General features: G+C 40.1%; 1 pseudogene; it reads left to right on the top strand.

Moving 5' to 3' along the window:
- Nucleotides 1-14,530, top strand: part of LOC104682813 — a 60,359-nt pseudogene that overhangs the window by 10,229 nt on the left and 35,600 nt on the right.

Here is a 14,530-nt window from a genome sequence, read left to right as displayed (position 1 = left end):
TTTTTTTTTTTTTTGACAGAGTATCGCTCTGTTGCCCAGGCTGGAGCGCAGTGGTGCGATCTCGCCTGGTTGCAACCTCTGCCTCCTGGGTTCCAGCGATTCTCCTGCCTCAGCCTCCCGAGTAGCTGGCTGAGATTACAGGTGTGATCAAACATGCCTGGCTAATTTTTGTATTTTTAGTAGACACAGGGTTTCACTATGTTGGCCAGGCTGGTCTCAAACTCCTGACCTCAGGTGATCCACCCACCTCAGCCTCCCAAGTAGTTGGGATTACAGGCATGAGCCACCATGCCTGGCTTTTTTTTTTCCCTGTATTTTTAGTAGAGATGGGCTTTTGCCATTTTGGCTAGGCTGGTCTTAAACTCCTAGTCTTAAGTGATCCACCTACCCCGGTTTCCCGAAGTGCTGGGATTACAGGCATGAGCCACTGTGCCTGGCCTGGAGTACTCTCTTAGGGTAGCATTTAGATCCCATTGTGGATGCCATTTTGGCTACCCCAGGTACCCATGGTGGTTGTGTCTCAGAGTAGCTCACAAAATCCTACAGAACCTGCAACATACCTCAAACGTTCAGTGTGCAAATGAGAAGCAAAGCTTCATATCTTGGTAACTATCAGTATAAAATAACTTAACCTGCATTATGGGCTATGAAGGATTTTGTCAACTAGCTGGGTACCTAGTCATCACTTATTGAATTATTTCAGTGGGAATGATAGAATTTGAAAATCACTAGTTTTTTGACCTCCAATTAAATATTGATTCAGGTCAATATGATCAATGAATATTAAAATTGTAGGTGAATGAGTGTTGGGGAAACTGGTTATTCTTACAGTGGCAAGGTATCACCCTATAGACTGTACACCCTACAGCCTGTAGTATCATCCTACAGACTACTTGCTAGCTGCTAATGGAAAAATATAAAAGCGAATAAGTAAATAAACATGAGTTCATACGGTATCTCAGACCCTCATCCAGCACCACAGCATTTCTTCTAGCCTTCTCCCCTGGTTTAGTTGTAATTTCTTTCCCTGAAAGTGAGAAACCTGGCTCTCATCATCTATGATGCATTGACTTGTTTGTTCAACCCTAGCATACATGTAGTTTCAGAACTGCTAACACATATCCTTGTGAGAAACATATTCATTCACTAGAGTACAGTGTTTATATAGCACTTTTGGGGCACAGAAATATCTTATCTGGTGCGTATTTTTCACTTATAGCTTATCCCCTTAGGACCAGACACGTTTCAAGTGCTGAAGAGCTGCATATGACCAGTGGCTGCCATATTGGCATGGATCTAAACCACTTCGTGTGTAGCATCTGTTCCCTTTCCTCTGTGCTTCTACATGTTCCCCCCACCCCACCCCCGCCTTTTGCTGCTTCTCATTTCCAATACAGAAAATTTCACCAGATTCTGTTTGATTCTAGGCCCTTGACTGGGAGAAATACACTGTCTTAGACGTGCTTCTGGTGCACAAAGACATCTTCTTTTTATTTTATTTTATTTTTTGAGATAGAGTCTCATTGTGTCACCTAGGCTGGAGTGCAGTGATGTGATCTTGGCTCACTGCAGCCTCTGCATCCCGGGTTCAAGTGATTCTGGTGCCTCAGCCTCCCAAGTAGCTGGGATTACAGGCATGCACCACCATGCCTGGCTATGGCACACAAAGACATTCATGTGGCCAGTAGAGAGGAGACGCAATCCTGACACAGGGTTGGGGTTGGGGAACGTGAACAGGAAGCTGAACTCTATGCGCATGATGAACAACTTATAGATGTCAGAGCCATGCAACAGTTGTGGCTCCTCAGTCACCCGGATTACGATCTCCATTCTCCTGTACCTGTCTTACCACTTTGCTGCAGTCACCTGCAAACTGCTGTTTGGACCCAAAGCCTATAATCATCAGCTGAGCTTGTGGGTCTGAGCCCCTGATCAAGCCTAGACACAGAGAAGTTCAGAGGCAATATAATAATTTTTAGTTTGAATTTTTTTTTTTTTTTTTTTTTTTTTTCTGAGACGGTGTCTCACTCTGTTACCCAGACTGGAGTGCAGTGGCATGATCTCAGCTTACTGCAACCTCCACCTCCCAGGTTCAAGTGATTCTTGTGCCTCAGCCACCCGAGTACCTGGGACTATAGGCATGGGCCACCATGCCTGGCTAATTTTTGTATTTTTAGTAGAGATGGTGTTTCACCATGTTGGCCAGGATGGTCTCGAACTCCTGACCTCAAGTGATCCATCTGCCTCAGCCTCCCAAAGTGCTGAGATTATAGGTGTGAGCCACTGCACCTGGCCTGTTTTTTTTTTTTTTCTTTGAAATGGAGTCTCCCTCTGTTGCCCAGGCTGGAGTGCAGTGGTGTGATCTCAGCTCACTGCAACCTCTGCCTCCCAGGTTCAAGCAATTCTCCTGCCTCAGCCTCCTGAGTAGCTGGGATTATGGGTGCCCTCTGCTACACCCAGCTAATTTTTATATTTGTAGTAGAGACGGGGTTTCACTATGTTGGCCAGGCTGGTCTCCAACTCCTGACCTCAGGTGATCCGCCCACCTCGGACTCCCAACGTGCTGGGATTATAGGCGTGAGTGACCACGCCCGGCCCTATTTTGTTTTTTAATTAACTGTCTTGAAAGTGCACTTTAATGTTTTCAGAAAATAATACAGGTTCCCAAATGGGTGTAAAATTTGGAATTTATAATACATTTGTTCAGGAGGGATGAGTCATAAAGATTAACATTTGAGTGAAGACCTTTTGTTTATCAATTTATATAATAAATGTTTCTTGAGTGCCTATTATGAACTGAGTGCCTATTATGAATTTATTGAATGCCTATTATGAATTATGAACACTGAATGTCTATTATGAATTATTGAATGCCATGATAAGGTGTTTCTATTCATAATACTTTTGCTTTAAAAATGTACCGTCTTTTTTTTTTTTTTTTTTTTGAGACAGAGTTTCACTCTTGTTGCCCAGGCTGGAGTGCAATGGCATGATCTCGGCTCACTGCATCCTCTGCCTCCTGGGTTCAAGCGATTTTCCTGCCTCAGCCTCCTGAATAGCTGGGATTACAGGCATGCGCCACCATGCCCGGCTAATTTTGTATTTGTAGTAAAGGTGTGGTTTCACCATGTTGGCCAGGCTGGTTTTGAACTCCTGACCTTAGGTGATCCACCTACCTGAGCCTCCCAAAATGCTGGGATTATAGGTGTGAGCCACTGCGCCCAGCCAAAAATGTACTGTTTTTATATCACCAAACAAAGACTTTTTGGTTTCGTTGTAATCACATTAATGTTAGCTATATAGTTGAGTTACATAAGCTCCATTTGTTGGCTAGCCTGGGACTCTAGCTAAATTTAAAGCATTGTGGCCAGGTGCAGTCACCTGAGGTCAGGAGTTCAAGACCAGCCTGCACAACATGGTGAAACCCCACCTCTACTAAAAATACAAAAATTAGCCCAGCATGGTGGTGGGGTCCTGTAATCTCAGCTACTCGGGAGGCTGAGGTTGGAGAATCTCTTGAACCCAGGAGATGGAGGTTGCAGTGAGCCAAGATTGCACTACTGCACTCCAGCCCAGGTGACAGAGTGGGACTCTGTCTCAAAAAAAAAAAAAAAAAAAAAAGGCATTGCTTTTTCCAATAAGAGCATTGCTTTTATTGGAAAATGTATTTCTGATTTTCAGGCAGCATGGACCATTAACTGAATTGAGAACTCCAAAATTTCCCCTCTGGATCTCAGTTTCACCATAATAAATTGAAGGAGTTGAACTCGATTGGTAATTCTCAACCCAATCACAGTGATGTCCTTTTTTTTTTTTTTTTTTTTTTTTTTTTTTTTGCAATAGAGTCTCGCACTGTCACCTGTCACCTGGATTGGAGTGCAGTGGTGTGATCTCTGCTCATTGAAACCTCTGCCTCCCAGGTTCAAGCGATTCTTCTTGCCTCAGCCTCCCAAGTAGCTGGGATTACAGGCGCCCACCACCACACCTGGCAATTTTTTTTGTATTTTTAGTAGAGATGGGGTTTACTATGTTGGCCAGGCTGGTCTCAAACTCCTGACCTCATGATCCACCCTCCTCGGCCTCCAAAGTGCTGGGATTACAGGCGTAAGCCACCGCGCTCGGCCATGTCCTCGTTTAATAACAAATAGTTTATAACTCTCCTTTTACTATTCTAAAATGATGCTAATAGGTCAGAGATAATGAAACTTGTCTATATACATAGTTTCAACAAACATCAATATAACATCCTAACTACAATATAAAGGAGAAACAAAAGGGAGGTAACTTTTAATAAATTTTGTAATAGGTGTATATTTCAGTCGTTGTCAGATGCTTGCATCCGTGGGTATAATTTTTGTAAATGTGACAACACATGCATATAAAAATAGTATGCACGGCCGGGCGCGGTGGCTCACACCTGTAATCCCAGCACTTTAGGAGGCCAAGGCGGGCGGATCACAAGGTCAGGAGATCGAGACCACCCTGGCTAACAGGGTGAAACTCCGTCTCTACTGAAAACAGAAAAAATTAGCCGGGCATGGTGGCGGGCGCCTGTAGTCCCAGCTACTCCGGAGGCTGAGGCAGGAGAATGATGTGAACTCGGGAGGTGGAGTTTGCAGTGAGCCGAGATCGTGCCGCTGCACTCCAGTCTGGGCGACAGAGCAGACATCGTCTCAAAAAAAAAAAAAAAAAAAAAAAAAAAAAAAAAAAAAAAGTATGCACTGGTGGCTCAAATACCACATAACTCTAAATGATTAATTTTGGCAAAATTCCAAGCCAAACATAGTACCATTTTCCTTCAATTGACATGGTAGTTGTGTTCTTGGGAAAAAATATCAGCGAATATCGAAACCGTGTAAAAATACTTTATCTGTAAAAGGGAGTTAGGGCTGGGTGCAGTGACTCACGCCTATAATCCCAGGACTTTGGGAGGCTAAGGTGGGAGGATTACTTGAGCCCAGGAGTTCAAGACCAGCCTGGGTAACAGAGTGACACCTTGTCTGTAAAAAAAGGAAAAAGAAAGAAAGAAAGAAAGAAAAAATTAGCTGGGCATGGTGGCACACCTGTGGTCCCAGCTACTCAGGAGGCTGAGGTTTGAGGATCGTTTGAGCTTGGAGGGTCGAGGCTGCAGTGAGCAGTGATTGCACCACTGCACTCCAGCCTGGGCAACAGACAGAGGCCTTGTATTAAAATAAAATAAAATAAAATAAAATAAAGGTGTGGCTGAGTTAGAATCTAGGCTCAGGTAATCATACGCAGTTTTGCATCCACATGAAAGTTGAGTGGGGCAGTTGAAAGAGTTGTAAGACACTGTACAGTTCTCAGTTCTCCATCGTGTGGGTCTCCCTGTGCCTTGCAGGACATCTCCGTTCCTCAATACCAGCAGCGTCGCCGCACATTCTCATTCTGCCCCCTAGAGGGTGCTGCTCCTCTTGTTGAGAACAACTGGACTAGAAGATAGAATTGCCAGCCGGCTTCTTTTTTGAGTCCCTGCATGAATTTTTTATTTTTAAATTTAAATTTTTATTTTATTTTTTAGACAGGGTCTCACTCTGTCGCCCAGGCTGGAGTGCAGTGGCGCGATCTCGGCTCACTGTAGCTTCGACCTCCCAGGTTCACGCCATCCTTCCACCTCAGCCCCCGAAGTAGCTGGGAGCACAGGCGCGCGCCACCATGCCCCTCTAATTTTTGTATTTTTTGTAGAAACGGGGCTTCGCCATGTTTCCTGGGCTGGTCTCAAACTCCTGAACTCGAGCGATCCACCCACCTCGGCCTCCAAAAGTGCTGGGACTACAGGCGTGAGCCACCGCGTCCGGCCCCTTCATGAATTTTTATTGAATGAGACCTATCATAGGGTACTGTGTCGTGGATCAAGAAGTCTTGTATGTTTCTACATTTGCTTCTTGTGCCTCCATTATTACCAACGTTAGACACCTGTTTACCTCATATGATTTTATGAGAATTGCTGTCTTATAAAAGATTTTGAAACTCTAGAATGTAAAGATGCAGCATAATTCATTCATTTTAAATGGGTTAAAATAGTTTCTACCACTTAGTTATCTTTTCGTATTTGTCATTTCGTTCTCAAATATGCCTTACGATTTTTAAACAATTTTTTACTTTCCTAGGGAAGAGTAATACGTGTTGTGGTCTGTTATTTCCAGTAGATGGCAATGTTTGGTGCAAAAAAATGACTGTATAGCAATTGCAGATTGCCCTGTCTCTCTTTGTACTTAAAATCCAAACTTCATACTGCATATTTGAAAGTATTGCTCTGTTTTTGTTTATGACTTGATATGAATTAACTCGGTTAAACCAATGGATAGGCTGGTAAAGAGGTGCATGTAATTCAAATGGTCACAAAATAACTCACATTTTACTGTTGCAAAAATATTTTTTTAAAGAAGGAGTTCCTAGAAAAATGCAACAATATTTTAATAGATGGCTAAGTTCGTTCATGAAGTGTTTACCTTTTGATTTATCAGTTCTATAAATTATTATTTTCTTATAGGTTTTTAAAAAATAATTGATTTTGAAACAGTTTCAGACTTACAGAAGAATTGCCAGAACAGTACGAAGAATTCCAGTAGTCCCTTTAGCCAGATACCCCGACTGTTAACATTGTACCTCATTTGCTTCATTGTTCATTCTTCTGTGTGGGTGTGCATTATCATTAGTCTTTCTCTGAATCTTTTGAGAGCTAGAGGTTGTCTAATCACCCCTAAACACTCCAGAGGGTACTTCCTCAAAACGAGGTCTCTCTCCTACCAGCATACAACCCTCCAAATCAGGAATCAATACTGTCCAATCCACATCCATCCATGCAGATTTTGCCAGCTGGTCAACAGTGTTACTCTTTCCCTTTCTGGTTCACAGTCCTATCCAGGATTATGGTTTTGGTCTCCTGCAATCTAGACTAAGTTCGTTAGTCTTTCATACCCTTGAAATTTTTAAAGGGTACAGACATTACATTCTGTATGATGACTATCATCTTGAGTCTTAAGGATGTTTCCTCATGACCAGATGCCTGCATTCTTGGTAGGAATACATGAGGAGGCACATGATGCTAACCTGTCCCGTCATTGGTAGTGTTAACGATGGTCATGTGCTCGTCAGGATTTACCTCAAATCTATTGTAGGATTAAAGCCCAATTTAAAAAGGCTTTTCTCATGTTTTTATTTGTTTATTTATTTATTTTTGTTTAGGCCGGGTGCAGTGGCTCCCGCCTGTAATCCCAGTACTTTGGGAAGCTGAAGTGGGAGGATGGCTTGAGCCAGGAGTTCAAGACCAGCGCTGGCAACATGAAAATTATCTAAGAGTAGTGGTGGTGCATGGCTGTAGTCCCAGCTACTTGGGAGGCTGAGGTGGGAGGATCACTTGAGCCCGGGAAGTTGAGCCGCTGCACTCCAGCCTGGGTGACAGAGCCAAGACCCTGTCACAAAAAATAAAAATAAAAAGATAAAAAAAATTCGTAATAATTTTTTCCAAATTTTTGTTTCTTTAATCTTTTTTTTTCTGGATTATTTTTCCTTCCTATAAAACTCATTTTAGTTAAAATCTTTCATTTGGGTTTTTATTTTTAAAAAAAACAACATATAAAAAAATAAATAAAAAATAAAAAAAACAACATATAGTGACTTTCTTCATGTGCCCCAAACTTCATTAAAAAAAAAAAAAAAAAATCCAAAGATATTTCAAGCATAGCTTGGTCAATCTGTGCCTGTGTTTTTCTTTTGCTAAGATCATGCCATGGACTTGAGGGATAATAACACTGCAATAATGGCTTAAGTATTTATTGGGGGTTATAATTTTTTTTTTTTCTGAGACGGAGTTTCGCTCTTGTTGCCCAGGCTGGAGTGCAATGGCGCGATCTTGGCTCACCGCAACCTCTGCCTCCTGTGTTCAAGCTATTCTCTTGCCTCAGTCTCTTGAGTAGCTGGGATTGCAGGCATGCGCCACCACGCCTGGCTAATTTTGTACTTTTAGTAGAGACGGGGTTTCTCCATGTTGGTCAGGCTGGTCTTGAACTCCTGACCTCAGGTGATCCACCTGCCTTGGCCTCCCAAAGTGCTGGGATTACAGGCATGGGCCACCGTGTGTGGCCGGGGATTATCATTTAAGATAATAATATTCCCTTCCTGTGTCCAAGTGATCTAATTGTTCAATTCCCACCTATGAGAGAGAACAGTACCTTAGAACATAAAGTATAATAAAAAAAAAAAAGATAATAATATATTGGCAATATCTTAAAGCTCTTGACAAGTTGAATTTGATCACACATCAGCAGAAACAACTTCATTCATAATTGTGTTTTCTTATGTTTTTTTCAGTACTGAAAACTACAACATAAAAGAAAATCTTTTTTTTCTTGAAACAGGGTCTCACTCTGTTGCCCAGGCTGGAGTGCAGTGGCACAGTCACAGCTCACTGCAGCCACAAACTCCCTGGCTCAGGTGATCCTCTCAACTCAGCTTCATGGGTGGCTAGGACAATAGGCACTCACCACCAAAATACTTAATATACAAAAAATGCAAAATATAAGAAATGGGCAGGGCATGGTAACTTGTGCCTGTAATCCCAGCACTTTGGGAGCCTGAGGTAGACAAATTGCTTGCGCCCAGGAATTTAAGACCAGCCATGGCAACATAGCGAGATCTCATCTCTACAAAAAAAACTAAAACATTAGCTGGACACTGTGGCACATACCTGTGGTCCCAGGTACTTGAGAGGCTGAGGTAGGAGGATCACTTGAGCCGGGAAGTTGAGGCTGCAGTGAGCCGTGATTGTGCCACTGCACTCCAGCCTGGGCGACAGAGCAAGACTCTGTCTCAAAACAACAACAACAACAACAGCAACAACAACACCACCACCAAACAACAACAACAACAAAAAACAAATGATGGGTTAAGTAGTTAAACAAGGTTTTATAATCAAACAAAATACCCTAATAACAAACCTGTTTGCAGAGGGTGGAGTTGGTGGGTTGCAGTGAAGCAAGTTGTCTTTTAGTTGAATTTAGGTAATAATATCAATAACATTTGTATATTTGTGTATGGTGAAGATTTCAAACCAAATAGAAAAGGTATAAGTAAATTTCTCCCTTCCTTTACCCTCCAATTCCTACTCTCTCCATCTAACAGTATAAGCATTATTTTTTCTTATTTATCCTTCCAGAAAAATATTTGTACCTACAAGATATGTATATCATATCCTTGGGAAAAAGTGGAATCTTGCCACACATACTTTTCACCTTTCTTTTTTCACTTAATGCTATTTCATAGACATATTGTCACTTATAGATGTACATCATTCTTTTTAATGGTTGCATATTATTTGCATGGATTACCATAGTTTATTCTCATTGTGGTGGGCGTATTTGGTTGTTTCTAGGTTTAAATTTACAAACAAAGCTACAGTGACTCTCATTATATATACCTTTGTGTACCTTTGCAGATGGAAATATGATCAGGACAAAAGGGACAAAATGAAATGAAGTATGGGGTGGATTTAGGGTTACAAAAAAGTAGTAGCAAAGAGATGCTATTATTGGTGAAGAGTAGCAAGCTAGAATTATTTCCTCCTAGTCTCTTTTAAATTAGGTAGAATATTAGGAAATGAAAATGAGAAGGTCAGGCACGGTGGCTCACACCTGTAATCCCAGCACTTAGGGAGGATGAGGCGGGTGGATCACCTGAGGTCAGGAGTTCGAGACCAACCTGCCCAACATGGCGAGACCCCATTTCTACTAAAAATACAAAAATTAGCTGGGTGTGGCTCACGTCTGTAATCCCAGCTACTCAGAAGCCTGAAGCAGGAGAATCGCTTGAACCCAGGAGGCAGAGGCTGCAGTGAGCTGAGATGGTGTCACTGCACTCCTGCCTGGGCGACAGAGTGAGACTCCATCTCAAAAAAAACAAAACAAAAACAAAAAACAAAAACAAAAAAGAAAATTAAAAAATGTCAAAGTAGATCACATCATTCCATGAAGTTAGAAGTAAAGAAATGGAGAAGGTACACACAGAATCGTTTTTCCATTGGTTTTAGGATTATAACCAGCAAAAACTCAACTAATGTTTGGTTATATGATTTTATATTCCCATTTTAGGAAAACAAAACTGTCAAGTGGGCTTCTAGGTGGGATTAGATTTTGGAGTCTGTGCCTCATACTAATATTCAGTGGTTTAGGTAAGTACTTAATGTAGCAAAAAGTAAGTAATTTTGAGGTAGAAATGTAAATACATATATTTAAATTAACATATTTTGTTATCACAGATGATCTTGGGTTACATCTTTTTCCTTCTCTGTGACTGTAGTTTCCTCTCTCCTCTTGTCCCTTCCACTCCCCACATACACAGTGAAAAAAAGATAAATGTGTTTTAAATATGTTAATGTTTATGCTGAAGGGAAAGAGCAACCTGAAATGTCATGGAGATATTACGTCTGCATGGAATGAATATTGGGGTGGGGAGTCAGTGAGATATGACTGTGGAAGTTGACACTGTGCAAGAGATGAAAAATAAAATGGAACGGAAGCTTTTGTTTGTGGGTTCAAAAAGTTCAGGCACAGTAGAGAGTTAGGAAAAATAGTAACCAGCTGGAGTAGAGGAAGGTAGGGATGTTATAAAAATCTGGGAAGGGGTGAGAAAAGGGTGAAAGGATTTCTTATGACAAACCCACAACTTCAAGTGGCTGTGTAATCAAGGCAGATCATATAGAGGAGAGGATGGTATGGAAATAATGTCTGCTAGTGAAGGACCATTTACTCTTTTTAGTCCCTATTGTGATGCTATGGTATGCTCTGAGCTCAACAGTGAATAAGGCAGAGGAGGCTTCTGCTTGCCTGAAGGTACATTCTAGTGGACGCAGAGTGAAAGGACTTGATTCCTCAGGAATCTTCAACAGGATGAAGCCACAGAGTTAGAAGTCCATGACTATAGAAAGAGTCGTTTCACATGGGATGGACTGACTGAGGGATGGACCAACTGATAACATAATTAATGATTTGGGTTGTGATAAAATGCTGAGAGTGGGAGTAGGATGTGAAGTTAGTAACTTAGGAGACTGAACAGAGAAGCTGGTCAAAAAGAAATTAATTTGTCTGTATAGTATTTTATTCCTTGTTGTCTTTATATCCTGTAATAAAGCAATCATGGGTCAAAGGAGATTACAAAAGTAAAAATGAAAGTAAGGGCCCAGTGTGGTGGCTCGCACCTGTAATGCCAGGGCTTTGGGAGGCCGAGGTGGGAGGATCACTTAAGGTCAGTAGTTCAAGACCAGCCTGTGCGACATGGAGAGACCCTGTCTCTAAAAATAAAATAAAAATTAAAAATTAAAAAAGTGAAAGTAAGGAATGTTGTGATACTATGAGCATGGTCTTCTGGAATGATGATGCTCCTTATACTCCCACTGACTTTAAAATGAAAATACCCTTCCTCTCCTTTCCTTATTCCTATTATTCCTCCTTCTCCTCCTCCTCCTCTTTGTCCTCTTGCTTCTTCCTATGGTAGCTTTTCCAGAGAGGCTTCTGTTTGGGCAACAGTTCCAATCCCATTTTGTCACCACCCAGAAGTCTCCTCAGATACAATGTATTTAAATGGTTTCTCCAAAGGGGTTGTGAAAGTGAAGGGCCTCTAGATGGATTATGAGGGCTAATTTCTAGTAGTAGTAATGTAACAACAAATGTACTGTATTTCAGTTTCTGTGATGACTTAATTTACTTACAACATTTAACAGACATTTAGACGTCAATCTTCTTATTGGCATCTCGCTAAAACAGTGCTGGACTTTTCATAGATTCTGGTGAAACTTTTTTGGGTGTGTATGGGTTTGGCTGGGGAGATGGGATGGCAGAAGGCATTGGCTTTGCTTTGGGGATAGTTTTTAAGTTTTAGTTTTAGAAACAGTAAGAACTGGTAGATATAGATAAGTGGTCCTTGGGATCTTTGCCCTGACGCTCATAGAGTAATAGAGTTAAAGACTATGGCCTTGATCCGTTGGCTAAGAAGCCAGTCAGCCATTAGTTCAACCTGTGTCTCCTGAACTTAGGTTGTCAGTTCCATGCTCCCAAACTAAGTTTGTGTTACAGATCTTATTTACTTCTTCTTATTTCTCTTTGAGAAGGTACTCTTAAAGTTTTCTAAAAATAACCTTAAGAATAGTGTTGCTTTAACTTTAAGTTCACTTAATATATTGATGCATTCAGTCACTAATTGAAATTTAACATTAGAAAACTGATTGACATAATGATAATTTGAATGTCTTTCTTTTATATGTACATGCATTTTTTTCTCAGTGCTCAATTAGGAAATTTTGAGATTTAACTTCTCTTTTTTTCTTTCTTAAATTTTCTACTATGGTGAATTCCTTTATTGTTATTCTTTTCTTATCTGGAACGGTGGCTAACATCATATTAAGGACTTTCCATAAAGATACTATCAGATATAATAAGATGAATTCTCCCATAAGTCAAAATGCATGTATTTGATTCAACAAATACTTAAGTGCTTATTCTGCCCAGTTTTCATCAATGTTATATTTCTACTTAGAGTATTGCACCTTGAATACAACACATTTTTTATGCCTAGTGATTTTGTATGTTATACCAAATCAGAAAGTACAGAGTTGAGTAAATTTTTTTAAAAGAACAGGGAGATTTATTAGAGAGTTGTTTATTATCAGCTTTTTGGTTATATCATTTTTTATGTGTTTCTGAACTCTCAAAATATCATTATTAAAGATTTTCATTGATTGGAAGTATGAGATAACAATATCAAACATTGCAAAATACTATAGGTTATACTATTTATACTGTTTTAACTCTTGTGACCACTTGTGTATTGGTCAATTTTTAATTGCTATTACATTGGTCAAGTTCCTTATGTAGGTTAAATCATTTTGCTTTCTTCATGAAAAGTAAATTAGTTGTGTGTTTTATGTAATTAACACACTCCCTCGGATGCAGAACTTCGAGTAAGGCAGTGATTCATTTGCGTGGCAGGATCATGTACCTTCCAGAGACCTGCTAAATTCATAATGAGCCACTAATTTCTGGTTAGTCTGCCTTTAAAGGAAAATTCCATTTCAACTAACTTTCAGAGGTCTTGTAACTTTCTGTCATAGTAACTTGTATGCTTATTAGAGACTTTCTTATGTGTAGGAGGATGCCCAGTAGGGGCTTGGCTGGAAGATGATTCATGCAGTTGTTTTCAGGCCCCCAAAGAACACAATGTTGCTGTCAGCCTTTCTGGGTCAAGGAACACAAGTTTTGTTTATGACCTTTATTACTTTAAATGAGTACACTCAGATATGTCTTAAACATGCATAGTAAGCTGCCGGCATATGTTAAACTTTGATTCCTTTGTACAAAGGGACTTGGAAAATTATACCCCAAAGTTTATGGAAATCTGCGTTTCATAGTATTTACATTTCTGTCTTCTCAAATTAAGGATATGAGTCTAAGTATCTTCCTATATCAAGCACCTTCCACAGCTTCTTTAGTTTTGAATAGTTTATTGTAAACTCCAATACGTATATTCCTTGCTTTGCAAAATAAATGCATTCTTAAAATCAGTATGTGAGTAGAATCATATTTTAAGTGGGCTAAGGGAGTTCATGATTCAAAAGCTAGCATTTTGAAATGCTACAGCAAGCCTAAGTGCTGGTCTTTAAGTGTATAAGTGGAATGGCATCTGTAGTGGGCTCACAATGGCTGATGAACCCTAGGGCCTTCATTTATAAACTAAAAATGGAGCTTGTCAGTTTTCGATAGCCAGAGTAGTGATTTTCGTAAACAAAGCTGCTGTAAGAAATGGCTCATTAGGTGTTTCAGATGTCAATGATAATTTCAAAAATCAGCTTTTAGGGTTATATTTTCCTGAGACCAAGTCTCACTTTGAGTTTTTTCATTCCTCACCTTGAATAAAAGGAAACAGAAGGAAATTTCTTTGGGGAAAAAAGACTTGCTGTTTTTGGAGTGACTACTGAAGTGGGAAAGGGGGAGATATTTTGTGTAATTTTGATTTAGACAGTGAAATGAAGACTAATTCAACTTATGAAAACTTACTTCTACTTACCTTGAATGGAAAATCAGACCTTTTCATTAAGAGAAAGTGTCAAGTACTTAGCCAAGCAAATAACATTTGCTTGTAGCATCCCTTGCTTGTAGTACTCCCATTAGATAATTTCCCTGTGTGCTGTTTCATATAATGTCTTAATAAGGTTGTGCTTAATTTCTTATAAAGTCCCATGTACTTTTGAAACTATTATTGTTGCTGGTTTTCTATTTCATTTTTGTGCCTTTAGGTCTGTCCTGCCTTGGTTTTCCTTCCCCTGCCAATGGAGGAGCTTTAATGACCTGTGCCACTGTGTTATGGGTCCTTCTGGGAACCCGTGCTAGATATGTGTCTGCTATAATGTATAAGAGTAAGCATTTCAACTGTTATTATTCCAGGAAGTTGCTGTGTTAAATGTAGAAATTAAAAGGCTGTAAAGTAAAAAAAAAAAAAAAAAAAAAAAAAAAAATGCGTGGGG

The sequence above is a fragment of the Rhinopithecus roxellana genome, chromosome 7 (genome assembly GCF_007565055.1).
Source record: "Rhinopithecus roxellana isolate Shanxi Qingling chromosome 7, ASM756505v1, whole genome shotgun sequence".
Lineage (NCBI taxonomy): Eukaryota > Metazoa > Chordata > Mammalia > Primates > Cercopithecidae > Rhinopithecus > Rhinopithecus roxellana.
Note: the sequence above shows the minus strand (reverse complement) of the source record. Positions and strands in the feature narration are given on the sequence as shown.